Source organism: Cetorhinus maximus, chromosome 16 (genome assembly GCF_964194155.1).
Source record: "Cetorhinus maximus chromosome 16, sCetMax3.hap1.1, whole genome shotgun sequence".
NCBI classification, from domain to species: Eukaryota; Metazoa; Chordata; class Chondrichthyes; order Lamniformes; family Cetorhinidae; genus Cetorhinus; species Cetorhinus maximus.
Window position 1 is genome coordinate 65,565,269 of NC_135894.1, and position 23,756 is coordinate 65,589,024.

At 46.0% G+C, this 23,756-nt stretch overlaps 1 protein-coding gene and 1 non-coding gene across 9 annotated transcripts in view; both read left to right on the plus strand.

The window, feature by feature from the left end:
• LOC144691639 (FERM and PDZ domain-containing protein 4-like) overlaps window positions 1–23,756 on the plus strand; it is a 646,062-nt gene that overhangs the window by 222,933 nt on the left and 399,373 nt on the right. The gene's annotated exons all lie outside the window — the stretch shown is intronic.
• On the plus strand, window positions 4,065–4,136 carry trnar-ucu (transfer RNA arginine (anticodon UCU)). The gene has a single exon. It is a non-coding gene; the product is annotated as a tRNA-Arg (tRNA).

Below are 23,756 nucleotides of genomic sequence, written 5' to 3' on the forward strand. Positions count from 1 at the left end.
TCCTTAAAGTGTAAAGTGCCCTTTGGTTATATTTTACTGGTCTTAAATGGCCCAAATTACAATTTCGAAACATTGACTTAGGAGAGCATGTTAATTGTTGATAAGTTAAAGTGATTTCTGATGTGATGGGTATGTTTTATAACCTGTCGGTGGTAGTATTTGTGGAATTTTGGTCTGTGTGAGCTGTGGGGTTGGTTTGAATGGGATAAGGTCACTTCAGACATTATTGCACAGTGGATGGATTGTCCAGGAAGGCTGTTGCCTCTATTTCCCCCAATTGTTTCATTACACACTCATTTGTCATATGAACAGACAACATTCCTTCGGCCACTCTGTCAGCTGCTGGAACCCACTGGGAGAGTCCGTGCAGCAACAGCATTTCTGATGGCTTCTTGGCGAAAGGCAGGAACTGCCCTAAAACCATGGAGCACCCCTCTCTGAGAAATAAATAAAACCGGTAAAACAAAAAAAAAACTACTTTTAATAAATAAAATGCAAAATAACACAAAGCGCAGAGAAGCGAGTTAAGTCCAGTTTTGTGTAAGTTTGCAGGATTCACGGCGATGGTCATCGAGAAGCCGCCTGAAGCCGGACTCGCCAATAGTTAAAGAGCCAAACTGTGTAACAGTGACTGTGTCAGACAGCGCGGCTCAGACCCGCCTCTCAGCTGCAAGAAGCGAGACATTGACCCGGGAGAGAGGGAGGGGGGGGCAGAAACTGACCCCGGGGGGAGGGGGTGGGGGGTGTATTCAGTCTGTCCCGGGAGGGGGGGAGAGGGAGGGGGGTGTATTCAGTCTGTCCCGAGGGGGGGGAGAGGGAGGGGGTGGGGGGTGTATTCAGTCTGTCCCGGGGGAGGGGAGAGGGAGGGGGTGGGGGGTGTATTCAGTCTGTCCCGAGGGGGGGGCGAGGGAGGGGGTGGGGGGTGTATTCAGTCTGTCCCGAGGGGGGGGAGAGGGAGGGGGTGGGGGGTGTATTCAGTCTGTCCCGGGAGAGGGAGGGGGTGGGGGTGGGGGGTGTATTCAGTCTGTCCCGGGAGAGGGGGGAGAGGGAGGGGGTGGGGGGTGTATTCAGTCTGTCCCGGGGGAGGGGAGAGGGAGGGGGTGGGGGGTGTATTCAGTCTGTCCCGAGGGGGGTGCGAGGGAGGGGGTGGGGGGTGTATTCAGTCTGTCCCGAGGGGGGGGAGAGGGAGGGGGTGGGGGGTGTATTCAGTCTGTCCCGGGAGAGGGAGGGTGTGGGGGTGGGGGGTGTATTCAGTCTGTCCCGGGAGAGGGGGGAGAGGGAGGGGGTGGGGGGTGTATTCAGTCTGACCCGAGGGGGGAGAGGGAGGGGGTGGGGGGTGTATTCAGTCTGTCCCGGGAGAGGGGGGAGAGGGAGGGGGTGGGGGGTGTATTCAGTCTGTCCCGGGAGAGGGAGGGGGTGGGGGTGGGGGGTGTATTCAGTCTGTCCCGGGAGAGGGGGGAGAGGGAGGGGGTGGGGGGTGTATTCAGTCTGACCCGAGGGGGGAGAGGGAGGGGGTGGGGGGTGTATTCAGTCTGTCCCGGGAGAGGGGGGAGAGGGAGGGGGTGGGGGGTGTATTCAGTCTGTCCCGGGAGAGGGAGGGGGTGGGGGGTGTATTCAGTCTGTCCCGGGAGAGGGGGGAGAGGGAGGGGGTGGGGGGTGTATTCAGTCTGACCCGAGGGGGGGGCGAGGGAGGGGGTGGGGGGTGTATTCAGTCTGTCCCGAGGGGGGGGAGAGGGAGGGGGTGGGGGGTGTATTCAGTCTGTCCCGGGAGAGGGAGGGGGTGGGGGTGGGGGGTGTATTCAGTCTGTCCCGGGAGAGGGGGGAGAGGGAGGGGGTGGGGGGTGTATTCAGTCTGACCCGAGGGGGGAGAGGGAGGGGGTGGGGGGTGTATTCAGTCTGTCCCGGGAGAGGGGGGAGAGGGAGGGGGTGGGGGGTGTATTCAGTCTGTCCCGGGAGAGGGAGGGGGTGGGGGGTGTATTCAGTCTGTCCCGGGAGAGGGGGGAGAGGGAGGGGGTGGGGGGTGTATTCAGTCTGACCCGAGGGGGGAGAGGGAGGGGGTGGGGGGTGTATTCAGTCTGACCCGAGGGGGGAGAGGGAGGGGGTGGGGGGTGTATTCAGTCTGACCCGAGGGGGGAGAGGGAGGGGGTGGGGGGTGTATTCAGTCTGTCCCGGGAGAGGGGGGAGAGGGAGGGGGGTGTATTCAGTCTGTCCCGGGAGAGGGGGGAGAGGGAGGGGGTGGGGGGTGTATTCAGTCTGTCCCGGGAGAGGGAGGGGGTGGGGGGTGTATTCAGTCTGTCCCGGGAGAGGGGGGAGAGGGAGGGGGTGGGGGGTGTATTCAGTCTGACCCGAGGGGGGGGCGAGGGAGGGGGTGGGGGGTGTATTCAGTCTGTCCCGAGGGGGGGGAGAGGGAGGGGGTGGGGGGTGTATTCAGTCTGTCCCGGGAGAGGGAGGGGGTGGGGGTGGGGGGTGTATTCAGTCTGTCCCGGGAGAGGGGGGAGAGGGAGGGGGTGGGGGGTGTATTCAGTCTGACCCGAGGGGGGAGAGGGAGGGGGTGGGGGGTGTATTCAGTCTGTCCCGGGAGAGGGGGGAGAGGGAGGGGGTGGGGGGTGTATTCAGTCTGTTCCGGGAGAGGGAGGGGGTGGGGGGTGTATTCAGTCTGTCCCGGGAGAGGGGGGAGAGGGAGGGGGTGGGGGGTGTATTCAGTCTGACCCGAGGGGGGGGAAGGGAGGGGGTGGGGGGTGTATTCAGTCTGTCCCGGGAGAGGGGGAGAGGGAGGGGGTGGGGGGTGTATTCAGTCTGTCCCGGGAGAGGGGGGAGAGGGAGGGGGTGGGGGGTGTATTCAGTCTGTCCCGGGAGAGGGGGGAGAGGGAGGGGGTGGGGGGTGTATTCAGTCTGTCCCGGGAGAGGGGGAGAGGGAGGGGGTGGGGGGTGTATTCAGTCTGTCCCGAGGGGGGGGATAGGGAGGGGGTGGGGGGTGTATTCAGTCTGTCCCGAGGGGGGGGATAGGGAGGGGGTGGGGGGTGTATTCAGTCTGTCCCGGGAGAGGGGGGAGAGGGAGGGGGTGGGGGGTGTATTCAGTCTGTCCCGGGAGGGGTTTGCGCTCCCGCTCCCCCCTCTCTAACTTGGGAGGCTGCTGCTCATTTCTTAAGCGGAGCTTTTCATCACAATGGGGCAACAACAGGGAAACAGGGCGGTTGCCCCACACGATTGCAAACGGGATTCGGTCTTTTCTCCCAGACCATTAACCGGGTTAAAATGCCGCCTGACAGACAGATTTCACCTGAAGGCTTTTGGACCGATTCTGCCGGAGCCACCCCGGCACTGAGAGGCGCCAGGGGGAGCAGGTTCACTCCAAACTGGAGGGAAAATTGACCTTAATGGGTGTCGGTAAAGGAATTGTCCACATCTCCCAGAGCGCTTAAAATCTACTGTCAGCCCTTTCTCATTGACCGGGTGATTTTCCCAGCGCTGAGGCTGCAACACCATTACTGCATTATTTTGTTGAAATATTTTAACAGGTTGGAACAGATATTCAGGAACTACAATCAGTGCTGTAGTGAGAGATTTTAGCATACAGTAAAGTCGAAACAGTTGTTTCCAGTGATAATCAACGCAAGTACCTTTGATTGGGCTTTTGACAGAATCATGTACAATGGTTTAGGTTGGGTGGTACTGTAAATAAGTGGAAAACCGGTGTCTTTCTGCCTTCAGCTTACTGAGTGTGGCCCCACCAGGCACAAACAGTGGCAGCTCCTTGTCTCTTACACACTCTGCCGATCCATTATCGTTTCGTCCAAAAATGTGAAAGGACCGGAGCTATTTGGAAAAGCCTCTTGAAATGTCAAAATTTCTTTTGTGGAGAGGTTTAATTCTTTGTGGGAATCTATGTTTTTTTTCTTTGGGGTGTGGGCATCCTTGGCTAGGCCAGCATTTTTTGCCCATCCCTAATTACCCTTGAGAAGGTGGTGTAGTGGTAATGGCATGACTAGTAATGTAGTGGCTGAAGCTAATATTCTGGGAACTTCGGTTCGAATGCCATCATGGCAGCTGGTGGAATTGTTTTAGCGATGGTAGTATAGTGGTGAGCATTGCTGCCTTCTGAGCAGTTGACCTGGGTTCAATTCCTGGCCATCACAATTAGTTGGTTTTGGGAAAGAGTGTCCTGCTGTCAGCATCGCTGTGAAGCAGTCTGGGAAAGAGTGTCCTGCAGTCAGCATCGCTGTGAAGCAGTCTGGGAAGAGTGTCCTACAGTCAGCATCACTATGAAGCAGCCTGGGAAGAGTGTCCTGCGGTCAGCATCACTATGAAGCAGCTTGGGAGAGTGTCCTGCAGTCAGCATCGCTGTGAAGCAGTCTGGGAAGAGTGTCCTACAGTCAGCATCGTGGTGAAGCAATCTGGGAAGAGTGTCCTATAGTCAATTCTTGTTGAAAATAAGAGTGACATCACAAGACAGTGCAAGAGAGCGGCGGAGAGATCAGATGCAGCGCAAGTGCAGGGAGGCTTCAACAAGTGATGTCAGCACAAAGGTGAGAGCTGATTGGTGAGTAGTGGGTAAGTTTTTTTCTCCAGTTTAAAATAGATTAAGCTAAGGAAAGGTAAAGGTTCTAGTTTTTATTTAAAGTACATAAATAATTTAACTTTTTTTTAACTGTATTTAACTTAAAGTAAGAATTTTTTTTCAACTAGAGGCATGGCAGGGCAGCTCAGTCCCATGTTATGTACTGCCTGCAACATGTGGGAAGTCCTAGACGCACCTTGCACTCTGACCGACCTCGTATGCAGGAAGTACCGCCAGCTGCAGCTACTTGAGCTCCGAGTTTTGGAGCTTGAGCAGCAGCTGGAGGCATTGAGGTGCATCTGCGGGGCTTGAGAGTTTCGTGGGTAGCACGTTTTTAGATGTGGTCACCTCACAGCTTACGAAGTGCAGACAGAGAGGGAATGGGTGACCATGAGTCAGAAGAACGGTGTCAGGCAGGTAATCAGGAAATCCCCGGGGTGCATCTTGCTCGAGAACCGTTTTTCTGTGTTGGAAAATGGTGAGAGTAATGGTTCCTCTGGGGATTGCAGCCACGCTCTTGGCACTGTGAGTGGCTCAGCTGCACAAGGGGGGAGACAAAAGAGAGAAAGAACAATAATGGTAGGAGACTCAATAGTAAGGGGAACAGACAGGTATTTCTGTGGCCGAAGACGTGACTCCAGGATAGTATGTTGCCTCCCTGGTGCCACTGAACGGCTGCAGGGCATTCTAAAGGGGTAGGGCAAATAGACAGAGATCATGGTACATATTGGTACCAACGACATAGATAGAAAAGGAGATGAGGTTCTGCAAGCAGAATTTAGGGAGCTAAGATTAAAAAACAGGACCTCAAAGGTAGTAATCTCTGGATTACTTCCGGTGCCATGCACTAGTGAGTATAGAAATAGGAGGTTAGTCCAGATGAATGTGTGGCTGGAGAGATGGTGCAGGAGGGAGGGCTTTAGATTTCTGGGACATTGGGACCATTTCTGGGGGCAGTAGGACCTGTACAAGGTGGACGGGTTGCACCTGAACCGGAATGGGACCAACATCCTTGCGGGGAGGTTTGCTAGTGCTGTTGGGGAGGGATTAAACTAACTTGGCAGGTGGATGGGACCCTGAGAGGAGGTTCAGCAGGGGGAGATGCACAGCCAAAATTAGGAGAGAGAGCAAGTGAGTCTGGAAGGCATAGAAATTATAGGCCAGTTAAGGCACAAGGGAGTTTGGCGAGGTTGGATGGTATTTATTTTAATGCAAGAAGTCTGACCAATAAGGCAAATGAGTTGAGGGCACAAATTAACACATGGACGTATGATCTCATGGCTGTCACAGAGACATGGTTGAGAGAAGGGCAGGATTTACAGCTCAGCATTCCAGGATATAGGGTCTTCAGGCGAGACAGGGAAGGAGGTAAAAGAGGAGGGGATATCGCAATATTGATTAAGGAATCAATTACTGCAGTAAGGAGGGATGACATCTTAGAAGGCTCCTCAAATGAAGCCATATGGGTAGAACTGAAAAACAAAAAAGGAGCAATCACATTGCTGGGAGTGTACTATAGGCCCCCAAACAGTCAGAGAGAAATAGAAGAGCAGATATGTAGGCAAATTTCAGAGAAGTGTAAAAATAATAGGGTAGTAATAGTGAGGATTTCAATTTCCCCAACATTAACTGGGTTAGTCTGAGCATGATAGGTTTAGAGGGAGCGGAATTCTTAAAATGCACCCAGGAGAGCTTTTTAAGCCAGTACATAGAAGGTCCTCCAAGAGAGGGGGCGGTCCTGGACTTAATTTTAGGGAATGAAGCCGGGCAAGTGGTAGAGGTATCAGTTGGGGAGCATTTTGCAGATAGTGATCATAATTCCAATAGATGGGCCAGAAATCAGAGTTCTAAATTGGGGGAAGGCTAATTTTAATAAGATCAGATATGATTTGGCCAGAGTGGACTGGGAGCAGCTACGTTTAGGTAAATCTGCATCAAAGCAGTGGGACTCATTCAAGAAGGAAATAGGGAGAGTACAGGGCCAACATATTCCAATAAAGACAAAGGGTGGGACCAACAATCCAGGGAAGCCTGGATGTCGAGGGATATACAGGATTGTATGAAGAGAAAAAGGGAGGCTTATGGCAGATACCGAGAGCTCAAAACAGTGGAAGCCCTAGAGGAGTTTAGAATGTGTAGGGGGAACCTTGAAAGGAAATTAGGAGAGCAAAAACAGGGCATGAAAAAACATTGGCAGGTAAAATAAAGGAAAATCCAAAGCTATTTTACAAGTAAGAGTAAGAGGATAACTAGGGAAAGAATAAGGCCCATTAAGGACCATAGTGGTAATTTGTATGTGGAGCCGGAAGACATAGGTAGGGTTCTAAATTAATACTTTGTGTCGGTGTTCACATGTGAGAGGGACGACATGGGTATGGATATCATGCAGAAAGACTGTGATATAATTAAAGAAATTAGCATAGAAAGGGAGGAGGTTCTAAATGGTCTGGCAGGCTTAAAATTAGACAACTCTCTAGGCCCGGATGAAATGTATCCCAGGCTGTTGAGTGAGGCAAGGGAGGAGATAGCAGGGGTGCTGGCAATAATTTTCTATACCTCTCTGGCCCCAGGAAAGGTGCCAGAGGACTGGAGGACGGCCAATGTGGTACCGTTATTCAAGAAGGGAGGAAGGGATAAACCAAGGAACTACAGGCCAGTCAGTCTAACGTCAGTGGTGGGGAAGCTATCGGAAGCAATTCTGAGAGACAGAATTAATCTATGCTTGGAGAGGCAGGGATTAATCAAGGGCAGTCAACATGGTCTTGTTAAGGGAAGGCCATGTCTGACCAATTTGCTTGAATTTTTCGAAGGGGTGACCAGGTGTGTAGATGAGAGCAATGCATTTGACGTAGTCTAGTTGGACTTCAGCAAGGCTTTTGATAAGGTCCCGCATGGGAGACTGATAACGAGGGTAAGAGCCCATGGGATCCAAGGCAATTTGGCGAATTGGCTGACTGGCAGGAAGCAGAGGGTGATGGTCGAGGGGTGTTTTTGTGACTGGATGCCTGTGTCCAGTGGGGTTCCACAGGGATCGGTGTTGGGTCCCTTGCTGTTTATGGTATATATAAATGGTTTAGACTTGAATGTAGGAGGGTTGATCAGTAAGTTTGTGGATGACAAGAAAATTGGTGGGGTGGTAAATAGTGAGGAGGATAGCCTTAGATTACAGGAGGATATAGAAGGGTTGGTCAGATGGGCTGATCAGTGGCAAATGGAATTTAATCCAGATAAGCGAGAGGTGATGCACTTGGGCAGGACAAACAAGGCGGGGGAATACACAATGAATGGTAGGACCCTGGGAAGTACCGAGGATCAGAGGGACCTTGGTGTACATGTCCACCGGTCCCTTAAGGTAGTGGGACAGGTAGATAAGGTGGTTAAGAAGGCATATGGGGTACTTGCCTTTATTAGCCGAGGCATGGACTATAAGAGCAGGGAGGTTATGCTGGAACTGTATAAAACACTGGCTAGGCCACTGCTAGAGTATTGTGTGCAGTTCTGGAATCTGCATTATAGGAAGGATGTGATTGCACTAGAGAGAGTGCAGAGGAGATTTACCAGGATGTTGCCTGGGCTGGAGAGTTTTAGTTATGAGGACAGATTGGATAGACTGGGGTTATTTTCCCTGGAGCAGAGGAGATTGAGGGGGGACATGATTGAGGAGTATAAAACTATGAGGGGCATAGATGGGTAGACAGGAAGGAACTTTTCCCCTTGGTGGAGGGATCAAAAACCAGGGGGCATAGATTTAAGGTAAGGGGCAGGAGGTTTAACGGGGATGTGGGGAACAATTTTTTCACCCAGAGGGTGGTGGGAATCTGGAACTCGCTGCCTGAAAGAGTGGTCGAGGCAGAAACCCTCATAACATTTAAGAAGTATTTGGATGTGCACTTGCGAAGCCATGGCAGACAAGGATATGTGCCTAGTACTGGAAAATTGGATTAGAATAGTTAGGTACTTGTTTGACCAGCACAGACTCGATGGACCGTGCTGTTTGGGTGGGAGTTCCAGGATTTTGACCCAGCAACAGTGAAGGAACGGTGATATATTTCAAAGTCAGGATGATGAGTTACTTGGAGGGGATTTCCAGGTGGTGGTGTTCCCATCTATCTGCTGCCCTTCTCCTTCCATGTGATAGAGGTCATGAGTTTGTAAGGTGCTGTCGAAGGAGCCTCGGTGAGTTTCTGCAGTGCATCTTGTAGATGATACACACAGCTGCCACTGTGCGCCGGTGGTGGAGGGAGTGAATGTTTGTGGATGTGCTGCCAGTCAAGCAGGCTGCTTTGTCCTGGATGGTGTCAAGCTTCTTGAGTGTTGTTGGAGCTGCACTCATCCAGGCAAGTGGGGAGTATTCCATCACACTGTTGACTTGTGCCTTGTAGATGATGGACAAGCTTTGGGGAGTCAGGAAGTGAGTTACTCGCTGCAGGATCCCTCTGACCTGCTCTTGGAGCCACAGTATTTATATGGCTAGTCCAGTTCAGTTTCTGGTCAATGGTAACCCCCAGAATGTTGATAGTGGGGGAATCAGTGATGATAATGCCATTCAATGTCATGGGGCGATAGTTAGATTCTCTCTTGTTGGAGATGGTCTTTGCCATCGTAATGTTTTCTAAAAGACGTAGAATCACTAACATTCCAACTATGTTACTGCCTTACAAAACTGTCGGAACCTTTCTTTTAGTGAACATGAAATGCAATATTGGAGCATCAATGATGTGCAGGTTGATTTTTGACTCGCCCCAGTATTTTGAACATTTGCTATCATGAGAGGCAAGTTCTTCCAAATGTTCTATCACTTTTTAAGTAAGGAAGCTTTTCTTGATGAGTATTTATATTTTAAATCTACTTTTCAGTAATTTGGATTCACTCTGACCTAACTTTGAAATGATAATCCTGGTTTTCCAGGTACATGGATATACCTTTTTATACATATTTTCTTTCCATCAACAGCATACCCCACCACCAAAATTACTTTATTTCCAGGCAATAATGCTGAGGTTTCCCGAATTTACCCTCAGAACAATTGCAGAGGAACAAACCATTTGGCCCAACCAGTCCATGCTGGCATTTATGCTCCTTTTGTACCGCCTCCTATATTCTTCATCTAAATCTATCATCACATCCCTCATATATTCATCTAACTTCCCCTTAAATGCATCTATACTATTCCCTTCAACCACTCCCTATGCTAGCGAGTTCCACATTCTTACCACTCTTGGGTAAGGAAATTTCTTCTGAATTCCATATTGGACCATTCTTCCCCATAAGAGGAAACATTCTCTCTGTATCGACTCTTATCAAAACCTTTCATAATTTCAAAGACCGCTAATAAGTCACACCTCCAGCTTTTTTTTCAAGAGAAAAGAGAGCCAGCCTGTTAACTCTTTCCTGATATTTATACCCAGGCACTTCCAGCATTATCCTTGCAAATCTTCTGGGCACACTCTACAATGCCAGAGCTGCATGCAGTACTCTTAAGTGCAAGTGTACCAAAGTTCGATAAATATTTCGCATAATTTCCCCACTTTTCAACACTATCGCTCTAGAGTTAAAACCTAGTTTTTGGGTTGCCTCTTGTTACGGCCTTGCTAACCTGTAGCACAAATTTTAGTGATTGATGCATTTGGAATCTGAGATCCCATTGTTTCTTTACCCCACTCAGACTTGGACTTTCCAAGTACTAAGTGACCTCCCTATTCTTCCTACCAGACTGTGCTTCTTCACATTTATCTGTGAACTTCATTTGCTAATTATTTGCCAATCCTGCAATTTTATCGATGTCCACCTGTAATTTGTTGCAACCCTCCTCAGTATTGACTATCCCCTAATTTGCTGTCATCCGCAAATTTAGAAATTGTGTTTTTGATTGAAAGTTTCGAATTATTAATGTAAATTTTGAACAGCAGTGGTCCCAGCACTGATCCTTGTGGAACACCACTTTCCACCTCCAGCCACTTGGAATAACCGCCCATTACTCCTACTCTCTGCTTTCTGTCTTGAGGGCAGCAATAATCCATTCTGCCACATGTCCCCTGATTCCACATTCTCTGACCTTATTCATTACTGTCATTGAAGACTATTTGAAAATTCAGATAAATTACATCTAAACTCATTTATTCTTGGAATAAATCTAGATTTTTTTTCTCTATAACCTTTCCAATGATGTATGTCTTTGTGGCATGGTGACTAAAATTAAATGTAGCACTCTGAGAGCAGTTATACTGTTAATTGTGTATCAGTGCCACATAGCTTTGGGCACAAGTTGATCCAAACATGGCAAGACAACTTGGAAGAGTACCAAACACATTAAAGCCTTCCCCTCCCCTCTCCTCCCCTGCCCCCCTCCTCTCCTCTCTGCTTCCCCCTCCTCTCATAGGAACATAGGTACAGGTGTAGGCTATTCAGCCCATCCAGCCTGTTGTGCTAGTCAATTAGATCATGGCTGATCACCTACCTCAATGCCTACCTCAAGAGTATGCATTATCTCCATATCTCTTGATGTCATTAGTCTCCAGAAATCAAAGCTCAATGATTGAGCTTCCACAGCCCTCTGGGGCAGAGAATTCCAAAGATTAACCACCCTCTGAGTGAAGAAATTCCTCTTTATCTCAATCTTAAATGGCTTATCCCTTATTATGCCCCTGATTTTAGACTCATCAGTCAGGGGAAACATCTTATCTACATCCACCCTGTCATGCCCTGTAAGAATTTTGTAAGTTTCAATGATGTCACCCCTCATCCTTCGAAAGTCTAATGAATGCAGACACAGTCTCCTCAATCTCTTATAAGACAATCATGCCATCCCAGAGATTAATCTGGTGAACCTCTGTTGCACCCCCTCTATGGCAAGTATATTCCTCCTTAGGTAAGGAGACCAAAACTGTACACAATACTCCAGTGAGGGTCTCATCAAAGCTCTGTACAACTGCAGCAAGACATCTTTACTCCTGTACTCAAATCCCCTTGCGATGAAGATCAACATACCAGTTGCCTGCCTAATTGCTTGCTGCACATGCATGCTAGCTTTTAGTGACTCATGAGCAAGGCCACCCAGGTCCCTATGGACAGCCGCACTTCCCAACCTCTCACCATTTAAAAATATTCTGCCTTTCTGTTTTTTCTATCAAAATGAATAACTTCACCCTTATTCACATTATATTCCATCTGCCATGTTCTAGCCCTTTCACTTAGCCTGTCCAAGTCCTCTTGAAGCCTCCATGCATCCTTACTTACATTCCCACCCAGTTTGGTGTTATCAGCAAATTTGGAAATGCTACAATTGGTCCCAAAATCCAAATCATTTATAATAGATTGTGAACAGCCATGGATCTAGCACTGATCCTTATGGCACTCCACTAGTAATAGTCTACCATCCTGAGAATGATCCGTTTATTCCTACTCTCTGTTTTCTGTCTGTTAACCAATTCTCAACCCATAATAGTATATTTCCCACAATCCCATGCGCTCTAATTTTATTTACTAACCTCCTCTATGAGACCTTATCAAAAGCCTTCTGAAAATCCAAATACACTTGTGTCAATGCTACAAGTAATATCTTCAAAAAACTCCAAGTTTGTCAAACATGGTTTCCTTTTCATAAATCCACATTGACTCTGCCCAATTTTACCATTCTTTTCTAAATGTCCAGTTATCACATCCTTTATAATAGATTCTAACATTTTCCCTACTACTGACGTCAAACTAACAGGTCTGTCATTCTCCATTCTCCTTCTTCCTCCTTTCTTAAATCGTGGGTTACATTTGCTACTTCCCAGTCCCCAGGAACATTTCCAGAATCTCATCAAAGATTTTCTTTCAAAACTCTGGGATGAAACTCATCTGGTCCAGTTGATTTTTCAACCTTCGATCCAGTGAACTTTTCAGTCACTACTCCTTTATTAATGCTAATTGCTTTTAGTTCGTCAGTTTCACAAGCCCCTTGGTCGCCTAGTATTTCTGGAAGATTTTCTGTATCTTCTTTCATGAAGACAGACGCAAAGTAACTGTTCAGTTTCTCCGACATTTCCCTGTTCTCCAATATAAATTCTCATGTCCCCACCTGTAATGGGCCCACATTTGTTCTAGCTAATCTCCCCCCGCCCCGCTTCCTTCCCATTCCCCCTCCTCTCCCCTACCCTGCTCCGCTTCTTCCTCATCCCTCTCCTCCCCTTCCCCTCCTCTTTGCTCCTCTTCCTCCTCCTCTCTGCTCCCCTTCCCCCTCCTCACCTTCCCCTACCCCTCTCCTCTCATTTCCCCTCTCCTCCCACTCTGCCCCTTCCCTTGCCCCTATGTTGCCCTTTACCCTCCCATGTTCTCTTTTCCCTCTCTGCTCCAATTCCTCCACCCTTCGCCTCCCCTCTCCCCACCACCCTCTTCTCCCCTTCTCCATCCCCTTCCCCTCCCAAGTTCTCCCTGCCCCTTTTCCCCCTCCTGCCCCTTGAAACACGATCACCTGAAACTCTGTTACCAGTTTCCTAACTCACACCAAGTCCTGTTCATGCATCACCCCTGTGGTCGCTGACCTACAATGGCCCCCCCATCAAGCAACATCTTGATTTTAAAATTCTGGTGCTCGTTTTCAAATCCCTGCATGGCCTTGCCCCTTCCCCCTCCAACCCCACAACCCTCCGAGATATCTGTGCTCCTATCATCCTGGTCTCTTGAACATCCCCGATTTTAATCACTCCGCCATTGGTTGCCATGCCTTCAGTTGCCACGTTCTAAGCTCTGAATTCCCTCCCTAAACCTCTTTGCTTCCCCACGTTGTTTATCTCCTTTAAGACGCTCCTTAAAACATACCTCATTGACCAAGCTTTTGGTCATCTGCCCTAATATCTCCTTATGGGCTTGTTGTCTAATTTTGTTTGATATAGCTCCTGTGAACCAACTTCAGACATTTTACTATGTTAAAGGCACTATATAAATACAAGTTATTTAGCTATTTTAGAATGTAAAATGAAGCATTCAAAATAGTTATGTTAGAGTCCTGTGGTTCTATGAAACTTTAATTATTTGGCTTGATTACATCACACATCTGTCAAATATAGCACCCATACATGTCTCATTGGTGTTTCTTTATGATGGGGCAGTGGGAATTTGGTACAGGGCCAGTGAATATCTTATCACTGAATCATGCTGATTTGCACATCCCTGGCAATATGGAGCAGGTCAAGTTGTTCTGAAAAGGTCTTCAGGCTTTTATTACTTCAGGTAACAAAGACGTGCAGGAAACAAATCGGTGATCACAAAAAAAACAACCATTTGAATGCATTATATCAGGGAAAAATATCCTCAAATAATTCTGTCACGAAGCAACATTGGGGCCGGGATTTTCTGTGCCTGCCGGTGTCGGGCGTGTTCGGTGGTGTTAGTGGACAATATGGCGAGAAGGCCAAAAATCGGTTTCACAATGTCGTGAAGCCAGTTTGCAATTGTCCGCTCTGCCTGCCGACGGCGGGCTGCGTTTCCCACCATTGGACATCAGGAACCTCATTGTAATACATCAGCTTATCGTTATGAGGCCAGCCCACCGGACTCATCCCCTCCCCCGCTGGATTGTCCGCCCATGTCGGTGGGAAAACATGCCGACCTTCTTCACAACAGCATATATAAGGCCTGCACCTGGCAGGCTACACTTCGCTCGGGACTTCAAGGTTTGTTTGCTTACCTTGCTTTGGTCAGCACTCGCAGTCACCAGCACCAGGCTTCACAGACAGCACCACATCACTTTTAGGGGGTCTCACGGACAGGTCTCTACCTACCAGATCAGCCTTATGCGGGTGGCTTTTCAATGGCTGCAGGGCAAGGGCTTGTTTGGGGAAGGGGGAGAAGTGGCCTCAGGCAAGGGAAGAGGCTGCAAGACGAGGACTGTACTGGGGAAGGAGGTTATCCCAGGGTGTGTGTGGGGGCACATGTTGATCTGTGCAAGTGGCCTCAAGATGGTGAGGGCTGAGGAGGCAGTTTCCAGAGGAGATGAGGCCAGATGGAGATATGAGGGTGTGTGAGAGAATGAGTGGTGATATCCCTTGAGCTGGCAGTGAGTGAGATGCCAGTAAATGTGTGATGGGCTTAAGTGTGTGAGTTTAGAGTGATGAGATGGTTGCCATCCACTGGCTGCATGGATGCGATAATTCGCCCTCTATCTGCATTGGATGGCCAACCTCTTCTGTGCAGCATTGGCACTGACCACCGATGCCACCACCTGCCATGCTTTTTTGGTGATGCCACTGCCCGTACTGTGGCCAGAGCGGGGGTGGAGGACATCACGGCGGGCCTCCACCCCGTCCAAATGGCATTCCAGTGATGTGTCATTAAATCTGGGGGCTGCAGTCTTTTTGCCTCTCGTGGACATCTTCCCTGAAGTAGTCGTAGGCTGGAAGCATTGAGATGTATGTGCGTGTGGCTGGACTTTAAATAAGTGTGATGAAGTGGTGAAGTGATGGCAGGCAGGCGAACAAGAGCCTACCCACTATCGAAACGACATGTTTCCTGGGCACGCATAAATAACGTGGCAGGATTGGGATGATACAATGTGAAAACCCGCCATTGTGGCCGGGGAGTAAAACGTCGTTTTCCCTGCCCGCTACTGCACTTAGTGCAAATCTACTACGATTCCTCCCTGGGTGTTTCCTTTTCTTCAGTGATATACTGTGCCAACTGATGATGTCCGATGTTTGGATCAATACAGTGTTGTACTTATAGAAGCCGCTAAGAATAGGCAACAGACTTTAAGGGTTCACCACTTGTGTCTCTCAGATAAGATACATGTGAAAATATTCATTACACCAATGTAAAATTATACTATAGGTCATATCCATGCTGATTTGATTTTGCAGTGAAGGCCTTGAGATAATTGCTGGGCATTGTAATTTGAGCCCACTCAAGAACAAACATGAAAGTACCAAAGATGTCAATGTTATGAAATTATGGCAGCATTTTTTATTTTTGAATGCAACATAACCCCATTGCCTCTGCACGTTGAATTAAATGTCACTCTGCCTATGTCACTCTGCTTGTCACTAACTGTGAGACTGATACCAGGTGGATTTTTTAAATCTTTTACTAGTTCTGATTTAGCTGCTGCAGTTTAGAAATATGCTGCAATGCAGATTCGATGAAAAGAGAAATAACAAAATAAATTTCTCAGAAATTTGAGCTCACCTCCAATGTTCAGTGAATCGTCATTCTGATCTAGATTGTGAGATCCATTTTTCGCATTGTTGCCCACGGTTTATATTTGATACTATGCTCCCATTTTTAAAGGCAGCATGGCACAGCACCTGCTGGATCGAGATTGCATTTGTAGCATTTACAATTCTACACATCCACTCATGAAATAATACACTCAGAATATTTTGACCTCATTTTGAATTAAATCTAAATATAGCTTCCAGAACAGCTGATGAGAAAACAGTTCAATTTGAACTGGCACCGAGTAAAAATGGCCTGAGTACTTCGGTAAATTAAAGATGCCATTCCCACTTCATCCATCTCTCTCTCTCTGCTTCTTTTTTGTTTTCTCTCCCTTCCCTTACACACTTACATTTTAAGATCCACTTCTTCAAAGTATTTTTTTTCTACAATATTAGGTCTAAACCATTTCATTTATTTAAATTGGGTATAATCCATTCCACTGTGAGCCAGCTTGTTCAAATTTGAAGTAAAAGCAGAAAATGCTGGAGATCTTTAGGTCTTTCAGCATCTGTGAAGAGAAAGGAAAGGTTAATGTTTCTGACATAGTTATTTCATCATAAATAAAAACTTTGAATGAAGAATTTAGGCTGAATAGTAATTTACCTTTTCTCTTTACAGGCACTGACCAGAACACTCATATTTAGATTTTCAGCACTTATAGGCTTTTTACTTTTTTGACATATGTATATATTGTCTACAATTCAGTTTGTCTTGGCAACGCATTATCTGGTGAAGAGAAATTGATATTACTTGACATGCAAAAATATGTTGCATGGATTTGAAACTCATTTTTTAAACCTGCATGTTTACAGGCAGAAGCGGACAAGAATTCTGCCATTTGTGACAACTACATGTATAATTTACAAAACTGCTGTCTCAGAATAGTGTTAATACTTTGGATGTTTCCAGTGAGCAGATATGTATTGATATCCTTGAGTTTTGAGATTAGATAAATATGTCAGAAGTGAAAAGGATTGGCCAAGTTAACTGCTTTTAGAAACTGGAAAGCAAGAGCCTGCAAATTTTCAGAGTCAAACAAATCTCAGTAACAAAATACATTGGGTCATAAATTGTTGTAGTAGGGTAAAGCCTTGGATGTTGAAGTTTTAAAATTTTTTGCATGGCGAGCTGATAATGACATGGTGAGGGAGACAGGGCATCATCTGGGACATTGATGAACAGGGCAAGCAACTCTATCTTCTTAACCAATCAGGTCAAAGGATTGTGAAACTAACAGCGCAAGGACTTGAAGGAAGTGTAGATTTGAAATCAATGTCAAGTCAGGTACAGAAAGAGAAGGAAAGAAAGATTAAATTGAGCGAAAGGAAGGGAACAAAGGAAAAGTTTGTTCCTTTACATTTTTAAAATCTCCAACAATTAAAATCTGAAATTAGTTTTCAGTGCCAGAGAGTTTGACTGGTAATAATTAACACTTATGACATCATTAAATGGGTCATTAGACTGAAATGGACAGGATTTAACTTTCTGTTTAGTTCACATGTAATGCACAAATACAGCACAAATACAGGAACTCACCAAGGTTCCTTCCAAACCCACAACCACTACCGTCTAGAAGGACAAGGGCAGTAGACACATGGGAATGCCACCACTTGAAAGTTCCCTTCCAAGCCACTCACCGTCTTGACTTGAAATATATTGCTGTTTCTTTGCTGTCACTGGGTCAAAACCCTGGAAGTCCTTCCCTAACAGCACTGTGGGTATACCTACACCACATAAACTGCAGTGGTCCAAGAAGGCAGCTCACCACTACCTTCTCAAGAGCAATTAGGGATGGGTAATAAATGCTGGCCCAGCCAGTGATGTCCACATCCCATGAATGGATTTTTAAAAAGTATCTTTCCCTTGCTTGAAGTTGCGGTATAATTCATGCATGAATAATCTAAGTCCCATTCGCCTCAGTGTTATTTTGGCAGTAAAATATAGTCTCTTATTAATGATAAATAGAGTTGTCACTTGCTAGGTGTGGGCCCATTTAACAGCTTCAGTTCTAAAACTGGGAATTTTGAAGAAGACTGCACTGGCAACGTGTGGATAATATTGATACTATTAATACAATAAGACCTCTTGGTATCAGTACTTACAAGCACCGGGTTTAAAATAAACACAGAAAAACATAGCAGGTGTGGCAGCATCTGAGAGAGAAACAGTGCTCACATTTCAGGCTGTGGCCTTTCATCAGAACTGCAGAATGTTATAAATGTAAAAATAGCTTTCATGTAGGTGAAATGGGGCAGGATAGAAAAAGAACAAAACGGAAGTTTTCTGATAGGGCGGAAGATGGGAGACATTAAATGAGAAAAGAGTTGGTGGGACAGAGCCAAAGAGAGTTGTAATGGGACAAGTAAAGAAACAAAAGATGGGTCCAGAGGAGATGTGAATGGCAGAACAATGAGCAGCTGTCAGCAGAAAGCAAAGTGAGGAAAACAAAATTTAAGGCTGACACAAAGAAAAGGGAAAAAGGGAACAGAGATTACGGTCTAAAATTGTTGAGCTCAATGTTGAGCACAGAAGGCTGTAAAGTGCCGAATCAAAAGACAAAGTGCTGTTCCTCGAGCTTGCATTGAGTTTCATTGGAAAAATGCAGTAGACCAAGGACAGATGTCAGTGAGAGAGAATTAAAAGGGCACTGGAAGCTCAGGGCCATGTTTGTGGACTGAACAGAGATGTACGGCAAAATGGTCACCCAGTTTGCGTGTGTTCTTCCCAATTCAGAGGAGACCACATCACCAGGTTTAACTTAGTGTGAATCAAGTGGTACTTGCATAGGTTTTCTACTGTGGAGCATCCCACCTAACAGCTGAGCCAGGAGCTTGATTTAGGAATTGAGAAGCAGACACCAGGTCTGCTGATGATTAAGACATACTTTACTTGACTAAATGGCATAATATTTTTATACTTTTTAATCTTCAGAGGCCATTCTTACATCTTGTTAACAAACCATTATTCAAAACCATTTGTGAAATACTGTAAATTGTGCCTGATTTCATGGGCTTGCAAATAGAGATAGTTTATACTATCATAGAGCACTATGTTTTATTTGATTGTATAGAACCTGAATAGAACAAAAGGCTGTTAAACATAATATGACCACCTTTAGCAGGCAATAATATACCATCACTGGATTCTAGTAATTCCTCAAATAATTAATATTTGGTTATTGCTGAAAGAAATGACATGCTGTTGAAGATTTTTGTTTTCCATTCATCAGGGCAGATTCACAAGAATACCAAATCTCAAAGGGAACAACAATTTATACTGCATGAGAAGAGGGTGCTGATTGGTTGGCAAGTGGACTCTGATTGGTAGAGGCGTTGCCATCAGAAATGCGCCAGGGAACAGTTAACTGCCAAGCTTTTGGTTAAACTCAAACCAGGCAGGTCGACTCTGATTAGTCAAGGCAATGGCAATGGGAAATCAGGGAATGGCCATCCCCAAACTTTTGTTTAGTTGAAAAAGGTGCAGTGCGTGGACATTTCTTTGCAAAGGACAGGACCCAGTGTGTGAATAGATGTAGCTACTAGCAAGTGTAAGTGAGCCACACTGCGAGCACGACTGATAATCTTAAATTGGCTGTTACTGTAATTCTTAGTACAATCAGGATTGTTTAGTAACTGTTGTCCAATTGCTGAATCACATCTAATGTTGGGCACTATGTTCTGAGTTTTGCAAGCATGAGTTGAGTATGATCAGTACTTTGCCTGTTGTGAACAACCGAAGGGACATGCTGCTGGATACGACCCACCAGTCATTGGGATGAACAGCCTACATACCTGGCATCACACTGGCACTGAAATTCATATGCCGCATTTCTCATTTGAATGGTAGGCAGAATACCTTTTTGGCTTGATGGCAGCTCTCCTGTTAGTGGAGAAAGCCACTCATTTGTCACTACATATTAGAGTAGCAGGGTGAAACAACTATCTTCACCTGTTGCTCAAATTTCTGAGACACCTTACCCTTCCAGGGTAATCTGAGGTAGACTGGGGACTTTTTAGGACCGAGAGTGGCAGCCATGGATCCATTTGCAGGATATACACTGACCAATGATCTTATTGGGGTAGCCATTATCCCACAGGTTAGCTTTTATGTGTCCTATTTCAGAATCAAGCTTGCAAGGTGAGCAAATGACTTGGGCTTTATTTACGAGGTTGCCAATAAGGGCCAATCTTATAGCGCATGGAACTGTAGGGATCCCAATACGTACATTAACCAGTGAAGGTCGGCTTGCAGTAGACAGTAGTAGAGAACCCACTGGCAGATTTCTCAACTAGCACATCAAAAAAAGGGAGCTCATTTGACTGCTCTATTTCACAGATGAATTTGAGCACAGGATGTAACCCATTAAGATATGTAAGGAAATGCTTACATGTGGCTGCAGATTCAAATATTGCAAATGTATCATCTACATATTGGAAATATGCAAAGGGTGGGAAGCCAGGAGTTATTCCATGAAAGATGCATTTCTTAAGGAAACCAATGAAGATATTGGCGAGTGTTGGGCCTAACCTTCCCCACTCAATATACACATTGGGATTCATGTAGCTCAATGTGCTATGAGATTAGTCTTATCAACAATCTTGTAATTAAGGCCCTAGCCATTTGCTCACCTTTCAAGCTTGATGCAGAAATAAAGCACATCAAAGCTATCCTGCAGGACAATGGCCACCCTGATCAGATCATTGCTTGCTGTGTAACGCGCAAACTCACAATGGGCCAAGGCTGCCAGTTTTGGACCTGAAAAGTACCCTGTCTACCTCACATACCCTGGAAAGGCAAAGTCTCTCAAAAATTTGAACAATGGGTTAAGCAAGCAGTTTCATGCTGCCACCATGCAGCGGCTAAGTGAGTGGTATTTTCAACTAACAAGATGCCATCATCAGTCTAAAAAGACATTCTGTCTATCACACAATTGAGCAATGTTATGTATGAATTTCAGTGCTGGTGTAATGCCAGGTGCATCGGACATACCTCCCAGTGATTGGCTAAGCCTTGGGATGGTAACACCTCAGGCAACCAGAGTTGACTGCCAACCAATCAGCACCCTTTTCTCTTGGAGTGTAAATTGTTGTGATCGTTTGAAATTTGGCATTCTTATGTTTGTCCTTATGAGTGTAAGATGAAAGGCTTTGGCAATTTGTCTCTCTTTTCATCAATATTTTGATAATCATTTTCTTTAATGCTTAAATATATTGATTACCTGTTCAAAGGTTCTTACTGGCTGGTGGGTACTAGTTACCAATAGATCAGTTAGTTTAAGAATTTGAAAATGAGTGCACGGTCCTCTTATGGTCATTGTTATAATGGATGTTCTAGCAGGTTTGTTGCAGAATATGTGACCTTGAGCTAGTTAAAGTATGAATTTTCTACTCATTGTCCTCTACTCAGGATAAGACCTACTACAGATTGTATTGTGGCCACAGAAACAATGTGGTCTAAAGCCATAACTGTGAAGCACGGAAATCCAATCTAATGTTGGAGCTAAATGACAACGTCTTGTTGGTTCATGTGGTGTTGATGGATGACTAAAGGGAAGTGAGTCTCTGGAGCATTCTGCATCAGTCACTTATTGGTCATTAGTACAAGTGATAGATAACAATGGGAGTGACTCTGACCTTCTTCACACTAACCACATCCCATCATTATTGATGACAGGAAGGATAAAAAATGATTGTCTTGCCTTATGCATTATAAATTAGATTATAAATTATGTTGGTTTTGGGACAAGATGTAAATCCCTGAAATTAAATTGTCTCATCCATTTCAAATTATATTCACCCCAAAGAGGTGCAAAATTACTTATGCAGTTATTTAATGCTAATTTTCAATATTAGGGTTGTATTTAATTAATTAAATTTGCAACAGAAAACTATTTTCCATTAATTGCTTTGCAGGGTTGAATTGCCGTATCTTCCGATCGGCGAGTGGGAGCGGGGTCCACTCGCCGATGCGTAAAATAACGTGGGGTGACGTCGGGCGGGCGTCCTGATGTCACCCCGCGTCATTCACGTTCTCAGGTCGGCGGGTGCGCAGCTAACTCGGCTGCATGCCCGCTGATCTGTCAACAGCCTATTAAGGCCATTGACTAAGTGGTTGAAGTCATTAATGAACTTGCTCATCCAACCTTAAGGATGGCAGGCAGGCCGGGAGCCCTGGCGGGCTTCTGAAAAAGCATGAAACCTCATCCACGGGCAGGATGATGTTTCATGAAGATTTAAAAATCTCACAATATTTTAAAATAAAAGTTATGAACATGTCCTAACTCATGTGACAGTGTCACATGAGGGGACACGGCAGGGAAATTTTTTTCTCAGCTTTATTTAAAGTTTAAAATGTGAGTCGATCTCCCTGAGACAGCACTTTGCCTCAGGGAGACCTGTGCGCTCTTCTGCATGCATGCGTGAGGGAATCCCCCGCCCGCACAGGGAGTGCATAGCGCTTCCTGGCAGACATCATGCTGGGGGGGGGCCTTAATTGGCCCACCCACGTAAAATGGCAACACTCCCCCAGCTGGGGGCGCCAATCGGAAGCCCGCCCGCGCCCGCTCCCCTTCCTGCTCCCGCACTTTCCCCCTGGCTGGGGGGAAAATGTTGCCCAATTTATTTCCTCTGTCATTTCACAAGACCCACGTTGTTACATCATAACAAGAGGATGGGCCAGAAGTGACAGCTTCTTTATCATCAGACAAACTTTCTGAGGAAAACTATTACCCTGAAGACTAATGGCTGACATTGAGTCAAATAATTTATGAATAAAATTAAACTTCTCTTTAAAATAGTGAGCATAAACTATTTCCTTTTCCCCCAACTTTTTCCCCTTCATTCCTCTTCTGTGGCTGCTTATTCCTTGCTGGGAAATGTTCCATAGATTTTGATTACCCCAGTGCTCCTTTTAGATGTGTGAACCATGATCATGTGGTTATTTGACTGCAGGGGCTATCACAGCTGAGTCTAACAAGGATCATCAGATAAGTGATCAGCTGCTTTCCCTTTCTTGACCCAGGACATTTAGGCCAACTGTGGCAGCCCTACTGGTGTCACAGCTGATTGGCTACCTTAGTACAGAGTTGGAATCTAATTCGTTGTATCCTGGTTTACGTGGCACAGTGACTTGTTGGATAAACTCACTGAGCCACCGAGGAGCACCAGCCTCAGCCATTTCTTCATGAACTGCATTAATGAGGTGGCAATGCATACTCCCAGTGCAGGTGTGAACGTTCAGTCTGTGGTGAAACTTTGAAATTCTTTCCTCTCTGTACCTTGATTTAGAAGCAGTTGGTAACGGTTACTATCTCACATAGTTATTGTCTTGCATATGAACACCCAGAAATGAGAGACAGGAAAAGAATGGCTCGTCCATCAAACATGTCACATACAGTAATAATGTGTCTGGGCATCAAAATTCCCAAAGCTCCCCAGACACTAAAGGACATGAAATATCTTGGGAGGGGCAAGAAACTCGTCCAGCTTCCTTTTCATTGCTTATAGTGAATCTGAACTCACTGTGTGGACTAACTGCTCGTTTCAAAGGGCAGTGACTATCTGAATAGCAAAACCTCCTAACATCTAACTTAGTTATATACTTACATAACTTAGTTGTATGTCCCCTGGTTATCTCGCCTATCTAATTCAAAAAGTCTTTCCACAAGGACAGAGTGTAGTCTTTTCATTAACTTAAAAACCTCAATCACATGTCTGTGCTTTTCTGGATAGACTCAGCTCTCTAAGCCCATCATGGTAACCAAGGGCTTTAAACTAGGTTTCAATCTAATAAGTATCCTTTGAAACTTGTCAAGGTCCTCTTTATAACCCATCATGTCCGGGCACCACAACAGGAAACGGTGTTCTAGTTGAGGTCTAATCAATATCTTACAGAAAGACAGTGTTTTTTGTTTTATATTTGTTTGTTTTAGCACTGCATCCACTTTTTTTCTGCTTTAAAGCCTGATCGCACTGCTTGTGAACCTTTAGATACTATAATCATG